The sequence below is a fragment of the Anas platyrhynchos genome, chromosome 4 (assembly GCF_047663525.1).
Source record: "Anas platyrhynchos isolate ZD024472 breed Pekin duck chromosome 4, IASCAAS_PekinDuck_T2T, whole genome shotgun sequence".
NCBI classification, from domain to species: domain Eukaryota; kingdom Metazoa; phylum Chordata; class Aves; order Anseriformes; family Anatidae; genus Anas; species Anas platyrhynchos.
The window spans coordinates 18,356,143-18,371,873 of NC_092590.1; the positions used below are offsets into that span (position 1 = coordinate 18,356,143).

General features: G+C 42.9%; 1 protein-coding gene and 1 long non-coding RNA gene across 10 annotated transcripts in view; one reads left to right on the forward strand and one right to left on the reverse strand.

The window, feature by feature from the left end:
- The window catches only part of SLC4A4 (solute carrier family 4 member 4), a 235,204-nt gene that overhangs the window by 118,884 nt on the left and 100,589 nt on the right, over positions 1–15,731 (reverse strand). The window lies entirely within an intron of this gene.
- LOC119716933 (uncharacterized) lies at positions 1,716–7,808 on the forward strand. Of its 2 annotated transcripts, none has more exons than XR_005265760.2 (3): positions 1,716–2,026; positions 2,544–2,751; positions 5,990–7,808. It is a non-coding gene; the product is annotated as an uncharacterized lncRNA (long non-coding RNA). The 2 variants fall into 2 exon arrangements; XR_005265761.2 differs by lacking the exon at positions 5,990–7,808 and adding an exon at positions 4,369–4,505.

Consider the following 15,731-nt stretch of genomic DNA (forward strand, 5'->3'; position numbering starts at 1 on the left):
TTTTCAGAAGAACTTTTAGTAATGAAAAGCGACTGGAAACTCCACGCTGTTTTTAATGATCTATTTGACATCTCGGTCTGGATGGAAGTTGAGATCAGAAATTGTAGCAACATAGAGCCAAGTTTGTATATTAGAAGCATTTGCACACAAATGCATCCAACTTGGTAAATTTACTTGCTATCTTTTCCATGGAAAGTGTTCCCATGGCTTCTTCTCACCCAGTGCCTCATCTCCAACTTCTTTGGCTCATAGTGAGATGGAGCTATTATTATGACACAGCCCCAAAATGTTTCATTCAGGGTCCACACCCAAATTATTCTGGTTACTGCACAGACATACAGAAGTCATCTAAACAGAGACAGCAGCAGCAATTAAACCCAACTGACTGGAGGCTTGGGTTTAAAGTGAATTAGAGAAATAACGTCAATTTCTTGTATGGCCATTCTCATTGAAAATTGAAGTGACCTTTATCAGATACATCTTCACTGGAGGAGATACTACATCCTGAACTCAACCGAAGATGTTTTTCAGGACACTTTAGGCTAACTACCTCTTTGGAAACATCAAGAGCTGCCCCAGCACCACCGGTCTGACTCCACATGCTGTCCCTCAAGATCAGCCACAGGAAAACAAAAAAACGACCGCAAAACAACACATGCAACATGTTTTGTGTCCAAGAGAACCAAGGAAGAGTTTGGCATGAAAACGTGGACTCTAGACACATCTTTGTAAAGAGAGATTTCTTCTCAGCATGACCTGAGTCTTCAGCACTAACAACCTTCTTCTGCGAGCTTGGTTTTGTTCCATCCTCTCTTTCAGTATTTTCTCTACAGAAACAAAGACGTTACAGACTGAATGTCCTTAACACATGTGCTAGGAAACGTAAACACACAACACTGCAAAACAAAACACTCAATAAAAACCTTCAGCTTTTACAGACACTGGACTCTTAGTCTGGAGGTGCATACAACAAGAGCAGCAGAGGGTGCAGAAAGAGGTCTCGGAAAACTTTTATATGATCTGCACCCTGTAACCAACCAACCTGCACATGCCCAGACATCAGGGTGCACTTTACACAGTCCCCCCAGAAAGAGTTTCTAGCCCCAAGTGGCTACGGCTGCCAGAAGCCCATCACCTGCTCTCTCTGCACTCAGGGAACAGAGCTCGACCACCTAAACACGGCATAAAACTCCACCTGTACCTTCTCAATCCACCCTCAAGTACAAAAAAGTGGTCTCCTCTGCAAAAGCACTGGGTGCGCAGCAGCACAGTTGGAATTCAGGACTTAAAGAAAAAAGAAGAAAAGAAGAAAAAAAAAAGAGAAAAATAAAGCCAGGTGCTAGCAAACTTATTCTACCAAAACAGTTTGGTGGACAAACATTTCCTCAAATGAAAACTGCTGTACATCTATTGATCTCCTTAAAGTTGTTTCATGTTATTTTCATTTCTTTTTAATGTGTCCCGCTGAATTTTCAATAGCTTTTGAAATTAGAAGTATGTAAACAAGATGAGTTGAAACATCAAGCTGATAAAATAGGGGAATTGAAGTTAAAACCCAGTAGCTTTCCTGTCGCTCAAATTTCATTATCCAGAAATAAGAAACCTAGTTTGTTTTTTTTAAAAAAGGACTGGATTACACAGCAACACTTGGTGTGTGGCAAGTTTCTGCAAATCATTAATTATTATAAATCAGCAAGGGGTGCTGCTGCTTTCCTTCTAACCCCAGGAGCAGGCACACGCACAGGGTGGGTTTAAGAAAAATAACATGGCAACGTTTCCCTTCCGTGAGATTTAATGCTTCCTTGCTCCCAGCGCTTCAGCCACTCGTTGCCCCTTCCCTGCTGGGATTTGTGGTTTGCATTCAGACCGGCCCGTTCTGCGGATTGAGTTTAGCACCCAGCCGTAAAACCACCCAGCTGGTGGGCACTGCTATCGGGAACAGAGAAAGGGAAAGAGCGGAGGTGTGCTGGGAGCTTCTCACAGGAGATGTGTCACCGCTGGAAACACGGTGCGGGATCAGCCCGAGGTAAAAACCACCCAGCAGCTCCCACTCGAGATGCGCTGCGCGGTTAAGTGACCTCAGCTTGTGCTGCTGAAAGTTCACGGCCCAGCAGCTGGGCAGGGCTCAGCTAATACAGATATTCAAAGGCTCCTGTCCCAGCGCCAAGCGCCTGGTTGGTATGACAAGGGTCGCTTTGTCTCGCAGCCCCCTCCGCTTCCCGGCACATGGGAAACTTCAGAAATTCCCTTGCTGAGGAGAACAACTAAGCTGAGTAACTTGGAATTACAGGCTTTTAAGGTTAGTTTGCTGCTGGAGCCAAGACATATTTCCAGGGCTTCTCAGGACTGAAAACAACCTTCTACTTTTAATGACTTGCCTTTTATCTTTAATAAGGGATTAGGAGTTATTTTTCCAGCTAATACCTCAAAATCCAGATAATCATAAAAGCAATCAGTAATACCCAATATATGTTAATTACTCATTTTCTTCTCGTCTCTCTCTGGCATGCTGTCACTCATGTACATTAATTTGTCTGTAATAGGGCTGCAAATCAAAATCAACACAAGGCTTCGGGTCCCTGGGAAGTCACAGGTTCAAATTTGGGGGATTAACAACAGATGATTACTTTGATGATGGTGAGGAAAACAACATGACGGCCAAAGACATGCTGAACTACCCAGCCAGCCATTTATCCTGGATCTATGATCCACCTACATGTTAACTTCAGCAAAAGCACAACGCTGCTCAAGGTAAGCTAAGGAGGCTCTGGGCAAACTTTTCAGCTGGATGGCAATAAAAGTAGCCAAAGTTATGCTTGCAGAATTATTCCCAGTGAATAATCTCTTGCAGCCAGAAGTATTAACAGTCTGAGCAATGTGCTGTTTACCATTGTTATTCTGGAGCTGTCGGCTTTTCCATCTGCCAACCTGTGGTCTTGAGCTGCTCAACCTCCTGTTCCTGCGGAGTCCCTTTGGAAAGGCCAGTGTGCTCTGTTATGGAAAACTTCGGGTTCTTTTAGGGTCACTTTTCACTGTGGAATTCTCACCATCAACAGCAAAGTACCCTACAATACAGTTCACCTTCAAAGATGAGGGCTTTTGAAGGCTTCCCAAAGCCTTTTTCTCAAGTAGAACTCCAAAAATGAGCTATTTCAGCTAGAGATGTGTTTTGTTGTTTTGTTTTGTTTTGTTTTTTAATTTATTTTTTTAAACCAAAATGGTGCTGCTAGTAAGCCAAAAGCTCTCCGAAATGCTTTATCCAAGTTTCTGTTGATGCCTCCAGTGCGTAGGATACGTTATATTTGTACAACCAGTTCAGTCCCCACAATGAGGGCAATGCTTTGGTAGCAGGCACACCGGTTTTCAAGCAACTGAATTATTCAGGCTGGGAAAATCCAAGCCATTTGGCAGCAGCCAGTGTCAGGGGAAGGGAAGTGGATCAGACCACACACTGCCCCTACCCAGAACAGTTCCTCAGTTAGCAAACTGTTAGGAGCTGAGACCTGTGGGACTACTTGCTGATCCAAGAGCTTACCTTTGTTCTAGTAACTTAAATTTATCACCCACTACTTGCAAACCTGCTTTTAGTTACACTGACCAAAGATTTTTTGTGTATAAACAGAATTGGTGTTTAAAAAGAGACCACAGATGAGATTTTTGAGAAGCTGACAGTTTGGGGCAATTTCTGCCTCTCCCTTGAAATCACAGCATGTTTCAAAGAGGTAAAGCCAAGCATTTGAAAATCCTTCCTCTCACACCTTGAAAAACTGCTGTCAGAGATACTATTGCACAATATTTTCAAGGAATAGGACGCGTAGCCTATCTTTCTGGACTTTCCTTTGTAAAAATTAAAACAAGTTCCGAATGAAAAATACACACACTCTGTGACAAAGCAGACACCCAGGAACTAGACATTTATGCCTCCGAATCCAACTACAAGAACACAACACAAGACTGAGGGGAAAAAATACATTTCACAAAAACCATCCTATAACACAGTTCAGAGGCTAAGGCCTCTGGGGAAAAAAATAATAAAAAAAATGCCACAGCCATAGCAGACATTGTATAACAAGGAAACACCTTTCATTACTTGGAACAATAGTGCTTCTGTCATGAATCACTGGAGCAAAATCCTCCCCCCTTTGCCCTCCTCACCATTTTTTACCTACAGACCACAGAATTTTAGACAACCCAGAGCTGGAAGAAGCCTCCGGAAATTATCATCTAACCTGGTGTTGAAAGCAGGTCCTTCAAACAGGCTACCCAAGGCCCCTTCAGGCTTGGTCCCAAACCACTTCCAGGGCAGGGAATTCCACCACTTCCAACATTTGCTTCTCACTGTAAAGACATTTTTTTTCTTATACCTAGACTCAGCTCCCCCTGGAGAAGCTCAGCCCCTTCCCTCCAGTCCTGTCACTGTGTGACCTTGCGAGGATCTCTGTGTACCGCAAAGAGAACGGACTTCACCTGCGGCTCTCTGCAGAGCTCTGCAACCAAGCAAACACAGCCCGTTCAGGCAAGATTCCAGGGCTGCCCTTTACTGTCCAGCCAAAACCTACCTCCACTTTACTGCCATGTTCCTTGTTCCCTCTTTAGATCCCAGAGGTATGGACAAAGATCATAATGACACAGTTGTCCAATATCCAGTGCAAGTTCTGTTGAATCCCTGCTCTTTATATTCAGGCTGGGGGTAGGAAACATAAATGTGAGCCCATAACGTGGGTCAGTATTTAGGACATGGGCTGAATCATTCCCAGGGAAGATCAAAAGACCTCAGAGGCCACAGCTACTAAATTCAAATGTCCTTCTACTGCACATGTGCAAACAGACTTCCAAAAGGTTGTAGCTTTGGTTAATTTGGACAAATTTTCACCTGGGACATTACCCGGCAGACACAGCCACCTGGTATTAATTTCAAGCATCTGATGTGAAACAGGTGTGATCTAGTTTCCAGAGTAGAAGATTGCTAGAAACTTGTTTTTGTTAGGTTCTCTGAAACCTTTTCCAGAATTTTAAATAAAAATTTCTCTCTGCTTTTCTTTCTCCTCCTGTTCCCAAGAAGAAATGTGAGCTTGAGGTAGATACCTAAAATGGAAAATTTAAGTCCTAATTATTATATTTTGGCAAAGATACAAGTAATTGAAAATAGCCAGGACCCTCAGTTCTCGTTTTTAACTATGTGCTATCATATAACTAAAATAAAAGAGCTGAGAAACTGTTTGGATGTTATGTTTAGTGTATAGGTGGCAAAGATGAGAGTAACCTACCACCCAAAGACAACGATCTAACCAGATGCCTCAATATTCAGACTGCCTTTGCTGTTGAACAAGTTAATGTTCCTGTTCAGTTTATCCTTAAAGGTCCCACAAGTTCTCCAAGTTCAAGGTTTCCCTGTTTCCCCTCTACTTGGATGCAAGTAGAGAGGACCGTATGAAACAGAAGAAGCTATTTTATGGAAATTAGAAATGAAGAGGAATCTAATGCTAATTCGTTTGGAAGCACAGCTGCAGAAATAGTTTGGTCATACAGTAAAGACCACAACAGCTGGAAACAGCAACACAGCCTAACAAGCTAATGAAAATTAACAATGAACCAAGCTGTAACCAAAATCAGAACCTTCTTTTTGTTACTGCAGCCCTTTGGAAATGATGGTAATGACTGTGGATACTGAGCAGTATGGACCTACCTATTGGTAACTGCATGTAGCATTCATGCTTCACCCTCTGTGCACTAATTTCTTCACTGCCTGACTCCTGAATAACTGCTTCTGTTACTCCCTTTACAATTCTGAAACCATGTATCATGTAACTTATGGGGAGGGAAACTGCAAATAATGCACTTTATTATTTTTTTTCTTACACTGCCCTGAAATGCCTACAATGCAAATCACAGCCTCAGTGAACTTATCACAGAATTTTCTAAGTTGCCATTAATGACTTTTAGAGTCAACATAGCTGACAGCATCCTTTTTTTTTCTTCTACCCTACAGCTGTGATACAGCCTTATCAGAAAGAAATGCTTAAACACAGACCTCCTTCTTAAAACCTTTCCACTGGACATCTTTTTGCCATTATAGCACCTCTAAAAGTGAAGCCTGGGTGACAACTGATGCAGTGATTGACCCCCCAGTTACAATATGCTACACCTAACAGTACTGGCAGCATGCACTACCGACCTCCATGGGAAACAAGTTCTGATGTGCTGGGTTTATGTCTCATGTGCCTGACTAATATCAGCTAATCCCCAAGCCCCCACACCAGGAGTTTAATAAAATACTGAGAAGTGGCAACTACGCACCAAATACGCACATAAGCTCTGTGCTACTCAGAAATTAGTCTAATTAGCTTGCACATAAAACCCAAACTCTCTTCATCATAGTATGTCTCCATGTTAATGTGTCTTTTTAGCTTAAAGACAATCTCAAGATTGTCGTAGCTGAGGTTCTACTTCTCTTGCAATCACACACGTCCCATTGGACTGACTGCCTGAAACCACAGCACCTGCCCCATAATCTCCGGAGCCAGCACTCACGTAATGCCAGGAATCACCTGGATCTTCGCTCTATTAATAGAGACCCTGCCTTGCACATGGTGACAGGGGCTCAGGCAGCACCCCTGGATCACGTAACACCACGTGTGCTTCCTCTGCCAGGAGCGTGCTGTGCAGGCACCTGGACTGCTGCTTCTCCTCCTTCTGCTGCATCAAGTACGAGCCAAAAATTGCAGCATCCAAGGATCCCGCACCAGATGTCAGCACCCACTGCTTTTACGGTGAGGATAACTAAGTCATCAACTGTCTCTTGCAGGAAGAGTAAGAAGACTTGGCCCTTTTCTGCAGTAATTACGCTGTTGGTACATAAACACAGATTAAAGGAAGCAAACTGGCTGCTGTTTTTAACTCCAGGTGATGATCCCTCATACAAAACACAATCAAACTGTCAGTTCATTCAGATCCCAGTCACAGCATTCATCACAGTCATGGTTTTGTACAGATGACAACTCCACACATTCATTTTAACTTGCCTAAACAGAACATGCTTTAAAAACCTATTTGCTTACAGGCTAATTTTTGAGCTTCCAATGATCTCAATCTTACCAATCCAACTTCCACATTTAAATAGTTACCTTACCTAAGCTCTTGTCAGCAGCTGCTACCATATCGCCAACCTGCATGACGAGCAGACAGTTCCTAAGTTCTCCAGGCCCCTACTCATTATAGCAACTGCTTCTTTCTCCTTTACACAGCACTCACAGAGCACTTGCTAATCACAACAGTGCACATTCTACCATGAAATACTTCGTATGCTTATAAGACCTGTATTGAAAAAAAAAAACAACAACAAGAACAAAACCCAAACTACACACAAGTACATGGGTAGGTTCTTCCATTCCTACATGGGAAGATCCGTCACAGCGCAAGCACATGGGCTGCATAGCTGCACAGTCAGATCACATCCTTATAATAAAGGACTACAACTTCTGTCCCCTTTCTACTGGATGAAATGTGAGGAATTCTCCTGGCACGCCCCAGTGACAAATGCCTGGAGTGCCAGGAGGAATCTCAGCAGTATCGGTCTGTGAGCTACCAGCCACCATCTCTTCTTAGGCATGGAAAGCTACGAGGCATTCTTGGTGTTAGTAGTTAGCTCCAAGTCAACTCCTCTCAAATCCAAAGAAAGGGGCAGACCTCTGCAGCCACAAAGCATACGTGGTTTTTGCTACAGAGGCCACATATTTCTCCACTGACGTCCCAAGCACTACATCCTGTTCAGCTAAACTGGAAAGTCACTTGAGATGTCACTGAAGTAAAGCACCAAACCATTACTTCTTCAAGACAGTGATGCAGAATTTATTCATAGCTTTGTCAAAACATTTCCCTTGAAATGTCTTCTTAATAAACTGATTTAAAAACTAACAACTGATATTAAGACCTGCACTCTCCTGTAATCTACCAAGAACATTATGAGTTGTAAGGCAGCGCTGAACCAAGAACAGAAAATATGTTTGATTCCAAAGACTAGGGCAAGTCAGATTGCTGAATCCAAGTGAGAATCACTAGCTAGGCATCTCAGCCAAAACTGTGCAAATGTGCTCACCTCATTTCTGACATGGGTATCTCCTTCCATAGTGCAGAAATAATATTACTGGCAGTTTAATTTTCTGAATTATCCAACTCATTAAAGAAATTAAATGGAAAGTGACAAAACAGGAGAGCTTTTATTTTTCTTCTGAGTTCTGAGCTAAAAAAGAAAGGGTAAGAAGATGAGATCTAAGAAGAACAGAAAACTCCACCAGCTCGCTAAGTCAAATAACACTTTCCTTGATTCCTAATTTGATTTTAATTGGAAAATAAACAAACAAAACAAAAAGCAATACTCATCAGGTAGTTCAATAATACAATTAAGCGAGGCCTTCCTAGCATATTTTGAACTGAATTTGAATTTCCATCCATGCAGAATTTGACAAAGATCATACAGAATAGTACTCCCCTGAACCTCCAGCCATACACCAGCAAAACAATCCAAACTGGACATCTGACATCTATGTGTCACATTTTTCCACGCAGTGTACAGGCTCCTATGAGAGCCAAAGCTGATGTAGCCAGCAGAAGCAGTAGGGCTGAGGGAGCAATTCGTCTGAGCAGCCAGAAGGTGTCTACTTCAGGGTGTGCTGAATCACTCTCCAGGCTTGACTGTGCAAGTTAGCTGCATCTTCAGTGGCCATAATGGGAGTTTATAAGTGCCCACATTGTACGTCAACACCCACACAGAGAGGCCTAAATTTAGGTGTTTGTGTTCTGCCTCTAGTAAATGAAAAGTGCATTAGTTGCTACTTTCTAATGCACAAAAATTAACACGCTGAATAACTGTAGCTTGGAAAAAAATCTTTGGAAGCGTGACTTGGCTTCCAGAATGGAATGATAAATTCAACATGAAAGGAACATTAACAGCAAATTACTTGTTGAGAATCAACTTTCCTTTAAGAAATATAAAAAGTAGATAACCAGATTAAAATCCACTATTTAAATTAAAGTTTCCTACTCACTGATTCAAATCCCTGTGACACAAGGATTCTTTTTTTTAAAGCAAACCGTGCTCCCTGATGAACTGTGTCATACATTACTTCAGCTACTGACTTAAAAAGCCGGAGTAAGAGACACTTTTCTGTGACTCTAAGAGGAATGAAACATTACCCCAATCAACAAGGGAGGGAGCAGTCCAAAACCGAGAGGCGGCAGTGAGGCTGCAGAGCAGAAGGGAATTCACTGAAATGCACAATACACATGCCAAGACACACGTGCGTTCATCTCAAGCATTTCAGAGTGCAGAACTTCAACAGTTTGATTTGCGTATGCAAATACAGAGAGAAGGGACTTTTTCCCCCTTTTTTTTTTAAGAAAAAAAGAAAAAAGCTTGGTTTTAAAACCTATTGAACTTTTTAAAGAGATGGGGAAATTATGTTCAGAAATATGCAGCTGATTTTCAGAAGCTATGAAATACAATTCCTCTCCTCCCCCTGCCCCTCAGTTCAAAGTATTTGCTTAAAGCTATATGTAAAACCAAGCCCCTGCACAGGCAGAGGAATTTCCTCATTTCCCCAATCCTCTAATCCAAAGTGCTATGCAAACTTCACCAGCGTTGCAACTAAGAGCAACGTGAATGTATGCCATTTAAATCACCTTTCCAGGAGCCACCATCACCGTATCTTGTTATGTCACTTATGCTGAAGGAGTTTGGAAGAAGGAACACGAACTTGTCAGGGGACTTCATTTATTTCAGAGTGAGCACAGGATGTACGAGGCAGAGGAGCTGCTTGGTGCCACAAACAACTTGACAGACCTTTGTACAACAGTTCCTTAAGAAAAAGGGTCGCCTATGAACTTGAACATGGTCCCCTGCGAAGGGTTCCACTGAGCTGTACTGAGGAAATGATACGAGTCCTCTGCTGCCTTCTAGAAGGTGCTTTTAAAAGATGAGTTCAAAGAATTTTAGAACCTTGACTGTTGCAGCAGCATACGTGAAGTCAAACTGAGGACAGCACATGTGCTCATCTATCAACATCAATCTGTTTTCTTCCCCTGAGTTTTTAGTAAATGGATTTTCATGCAGCAGCAAATTCAGAAGAAAAAAAAAAAAAAAAAGAAAGAAAGAAAAAAGATTATGAAATAAACCTGCCAGCAATCTGCTGTGCATTAACTGCTGTACTTAGACTACACCAGCACCTCTTCCACCCACAGGCAGCCATGTGAATGCTGTGCACTTCTCAATATCCTAATGATGCTGAACACCCTAAGGGCAACTCTACCACACAGAAAAATAACTTCAGAAGAAACAGGCAGGGGCTTTCTGCTACTTGTACCCCTCAAACGCATTAAATAAAGGAACATGTAGAAAATAAGGCAGAAGCTATTTTCCAGGTGTTTCCCAACCTTGGGGCAGTTGATGAGCCACAGAAAAGTGGACGGCTCTTTCAAGTACCTGTTCCCTCAAACACAAGCTTTTCTGTTCAATTTTGAGATGAAGTCAAATGTCTGCAAACAACATCATGTTGAAGAATAGTTCAATTCACTGTAGGTTTTCAAACAAAAGAGGACTTGGTTTGGATTTAAAAACAAAACAAAATAAAACTTTTTTCATAACACTTTTATCCACCCTCCCCCCCCCCCCCCAGCCCTCAAAGAGACAGGAAATTGTAAGCAATAAACCTCAAGGATTTCTGATCTAAGATTACTGCATTTAAAAGCTATCCTCAACTGGAGATTCCCATTTTAAGCACATGCTTTGCGTAACTGAAAATACGCGACCTTGGTAGGAAGCAAAATATTTCTTGCAAAACGTTTACTCTTCCTCTTGCTATGCAAAATCTGTTCTTCCTAAATGAAGGACACCAAACCCACATTACTCGAAGAAATGTCACACCGGATTTAATCGGAGAAGGATGTTTGTACAACAAGTTAGGCGCTGACCTTATGTTTCGGAAGCCTTGGGCTTCCAGGAACAGAGCACCTTCTCTTCCGCACCAAGTGCTCTCCTGGCTGCGGGTGCTTGCAATGGGCGTGCCCCTTTCGGTACCAGTACACAGAACGGCACCGCAGCAGTTTGACTTGGATGAGCTCCATCGAGCTCTCCAGCTGTAGGAATCAACACGGCTTCCCACATCAGACATGGTCCTAGGTACTTGGGGAGGCCCCCAGGAAAGCCTGGCATTGTCCGAGCTCATCCCAGGGAGCTCTGCAAATGACCGCATGACAGCAGAAAGCAGCTTAATGAAAAAACACATCCATTCACGGGAGCAGCATGAAAATAAATTGCAAGCGTAATGCCTGGGAAGTGTATATATAAAGCTGATTAATTCTGGCGTGCCTACAGCTAAATACAAATGCAAGTCTTTGAAAACCTGGGACCACTCTGACTGCGTGTGCCAAGCGAAACAGAGAGAGCCGCTCCCCAGACAAGTCACCATCAGTGTGGTCTGGTCCTGAGACAACTTACTAGAAAGGATTGGCCGTTTCACTTTGCTTGCTTGCCATGGCATAGACACGTCCTGGTTTTAAATGGTCGTTTAAGAAATAAGGCACTTGTCAGTGCAGAACCTGAAGTAGGCAGATAACCTTGGTAGATAACCCTACAAACAAACACTCATGCTGGCTTACTTCTGGGATATTTCCCAAGTTCAGAAATTCTGGTGTTAGGATTTTTTCTCCAAGATACCATTTGTCAAGCAAAGTGCTGCTTGCTCTCTTCTAAATCACCGTATGAACCTTGCCAACAGGCGGGGCTGAGGATACCCCCGCAAAATTGCTGTCTCCTCTTCCTTCCTCCCACGGACTAACTCAAGGGAGGCCAGAATTCCCTCTTGAGATCCTCAGGAGCTGCACTACTTCTCTGATTTTTCCCCAAAGGCACATGCTGATGTCCAGAGCACGTAGATAACACCTGCAGAATCCCAGTTTATGATGGAGCTGAAGGCAGCAGCTCAGGGCATCCCTTCTCACACAACTTGCTCATGAGGATGGTCTTTCAGTGACAGCTATACCACATAACGTGATCCCACATCCAGAGAGGTCTCAAGCTCTCCCAAGACATGTGCCCATGGCCCCTCCTTTCACACCCTGAAGCTTCAGTGGCAGCAGTGTCCAGGTGACCCATCCCTGCCAGAAGTCGCTACCAGCTGCAGCTCCTACACACGCGATGTTCACGTGAATGCTGACTGGGCAAAAAGTTGTTCCATTTCTTACAGGCACTGAGTTAAAACACTTGCAGAAAAACACAGTGTCACCAGCACTCCCAAATACTTCAGACAAGTGCAGGCAGTAAGTTAAACCACTTGCAATAAATACCACAAGCCTGACCCACACAGACCCACAGTCAAAACAGATGTAAAATTACAGAAGATAATCAAAGAGGAGGCCTGTGGCTACCTACCAGTTTATAAATGTTATTCTCACCGAATGAGACTTGAAAAAAAAAACCATCACTTCCCTTGAAAACCCAAAGGAACTTTAAACACTTCTAAAAAGCTGCATTTACTAATAAATAGTTCACAAGTAGACAAGCTTATGTCACGACAATGCATCATCTGTTAACGCAAGCGAGAAGCAGAAGCGTTACTGTGATTCAACCAAAAGAGAAAGTGATTGTGCTACGAAGCATAGCTCTGGAGTGCAGTCAGCAGGCAGGTGACCTGACTGCTGCAGTCACTCAGACTTTCATCTCCAGCTCAACCAAGAACAGAAGTAGCCCCAGCTCCCAGGACTTGCAAAGCCCTCTGTCTGAGATTCCATTCCCAGATGAATCCTCAGAGCAAACCGAAATATTCATCAGTTTCTAAAACGTGCTGAAGACAGCAGGCTACAGCCAAAATGTTAACAAACTTCCCAAACCTCCAAATTTCAAAGAGACCTTAGTACAAATACGGTACTTCTCCATCTAAAGAAAATGGATGAAAAGAAATACAAATGCCTTTTCTGGTCTCAGCCTCGTCATCCAAAAGGCGCCGTAAAATAATCATCACCAAGGGTCCAAAAATGATGAGCCAATAAAAGCATTTACCAATGGAGCGTTTACACACTTGTTACATGAAGTACTGCACAGCATTCCTGAAATCTATAAACACACAATTCCGCTTTTCTTCCCAGAAAGCAGGCTTGTCTGTAATTCAGTAAACGTGCGTATTAATATCACTTCATATTTTGAGAGTTCTCTGTATCTTCAAAGCCCTTCAATTTGATTAAAGCAGCCACATTCCCTTTTGACAACAGGAATGAACAGGTTCTTCCCCAAAGCATTACAACTTCCATTTCGCTGCCCTGCTCATTTCTGTGCCAAATTACTTGGCAAAAATGGCTATAAACATCGCAACTTTGATCAATAGGTTTCTTAGCCATGAAAAGTATGCAATAACCACTGCAGAATGATGAAGGAAATACCTTCTCATTTTCCTTTTTTTTTTTTTTTTTTTTTAAATTACACAATTCTGTTAACAAATTACAAAATGATGGGATTAGTCTAAGGACAGTACTGAAGAGAGTTTCATCACAGAACTGTAGCTCTAAGTGTAAAGAATTCAAACTTCAACTATTCTGCTAACCCCGAAATAACATTCAACTGCACTTGAGGGATATGCATTGCCTTCCAAAACATTCAGATTTAGCCACGGAGGGAGGATAAAGTTGCTCGTTTCTGGTGCAAAATGTCAGTTTTGGAAATATGCAACGAAATGGATCCACCAGACTACTTTCTCCTGCAAAAATAACTCCACTTTCTTTGCCAGCAGGGCAAAACTAACCCCCAACCCTTCAATTAACAGTTGTTATATCACTGTTCAGAAAACGAAGGGAAAGAGAATACATACAGAGCTTCCTAAATGCTGCCAAGTTCCAGTTATGAGCCTACAGCTCCAACTGTTGTGAAATACGGGATGTCCCAAAAGTCATCACTTTCCATGGGCTGCACCAGCTGCAAGCTGTTAGCCTTCAAGTCCTCCGCAGGACTTGGCTTCTCCGTAACAAATTAAAAAGGACAGTTTGCTGAAATGTGTTTTCCTCAAGTTTTCCTTACGCTTTTCATAAACAACTTCTGAAAGTTGCTTCTCTTAATCAGCTAATTATTAAGTACCCCCATCACCCCCATAAGGGCAAGCAATGCTTTATATTCCACAGGCACTGACAGGTTTAGGACAAAATCCACGTTACCATGTTGAAAAGGGACATAGCCAGGAACCTGAAATGAAAATGAAATGCAAAGGGAACATGCGCTACAGCAGGATGAGCAGAGCTGCCCGAGGCAGTGCTAGAGGAAAGGGTTGGTGGAGGCGCAGCGACCACCTCCAACTCTTGCTGTATGTTTTTGCACGTAGGTCAGAGTCAGTGAGTACACGAGCTCGGAGCAACAGGTGGGCAGCCTGGCTCACTTGTGACTCAGGAGAAGGTCAGCAACTGAATCACTGCTTCCAAGGGGAACTCGGAGCTGCTCATCGCCCTAACTTTGTCCGACTCTAGAAAGATCTCAGCCCACGGGGGTCTGGCCACTGGAGTTCCCTTTTTAGCAACCCAGAATTCAACAGTGAGAAACTACAGAGACACCTAGCATTTAATTTAGTGACAGCTCACCACCAGGCATTCAGACAAGTAAATGTAGCAGGGAAAATGAGAATGCTCCTCAAAAGTAATGCTGGGAGAAGAAAGCTCTTTCCATTTCTCCACTTACAAAGGGAGACCCAAGGGTGAGCTATACAGAGCATGTTGGCAACTTTCCAGTGAAGAGAGAGCCCTGCTCATCTTTCCAGCATCAGTTTACAATAAACTTTGGGGGGGAACTCTCAGCAGAGCCACACTTCTGTAAGCCCGCATGAGTCCGGGGTCAGCTAGGGGGGTGGACAGGAGGTAGGGAGTCAACACTCAAGCTCCGACCCATTCTATGCTTTGCTTCTCCCTCTTGTGACAAAATAAATGCTTATTTGGTCCTAAAATCCTGTCCTCGCTAGAAAGTGAACTAAGGAAAAGGCGAAAGGACAGCAGGAACCTATACCAGAAATAGTCATCTGGCAAAGCCGTTCTGCTTGCATCATCCCAGCGTGGCAGAGCGGCCGAAAGCTCTCCCTGAAATCTGCCTGCTCCTAGGTTTCCCCACGTAGACAGAGCAGCTCCGGTTCAGCAAACTATTTATATCAGCAATCTGCACAGCACTTCAACAGATGCTGAGCTTTAAATATGGATTTAAATCTTCTTGAAAACAACACGGCTTAAATATATACTTGAAGTTACATTTGTTCCTCAGAGCTGTCCTGAATCACAGCTCTCCTTCTGCCTGTGCTGTTCCTGCAGGTGCTGACAGATGATGATGCACCAACAACCTGACCTGGTACCACTGAAGTCACGAGGATCATTATGGCAAAGCAAGACCGAACCCTAACAGAAAGTGACATTCTTTAGCCCTCTTTCCAAAATGAAAGGTCCAACAATCAAAAACCACATGCATTTAACCCCAAATGTGGTTTTGTCTGCAGTTGGAAGCTTTTTATTTATTGCCAAAGCATTAAAGGAACCCACAAGAGAGAGAGCAATCTAAATTCGAAGGCAAGCAATTAATTAAAAAAAATACTGCCTGTTTTACAGGTACATACATTTACATATTACATATATATATTTTAAGTAGATCAGGGAAAAGAATTTGAAATCTTCCCTTTTCACCACTGCATATAACCCACACTGACGCAGCTAGAATGGAAACC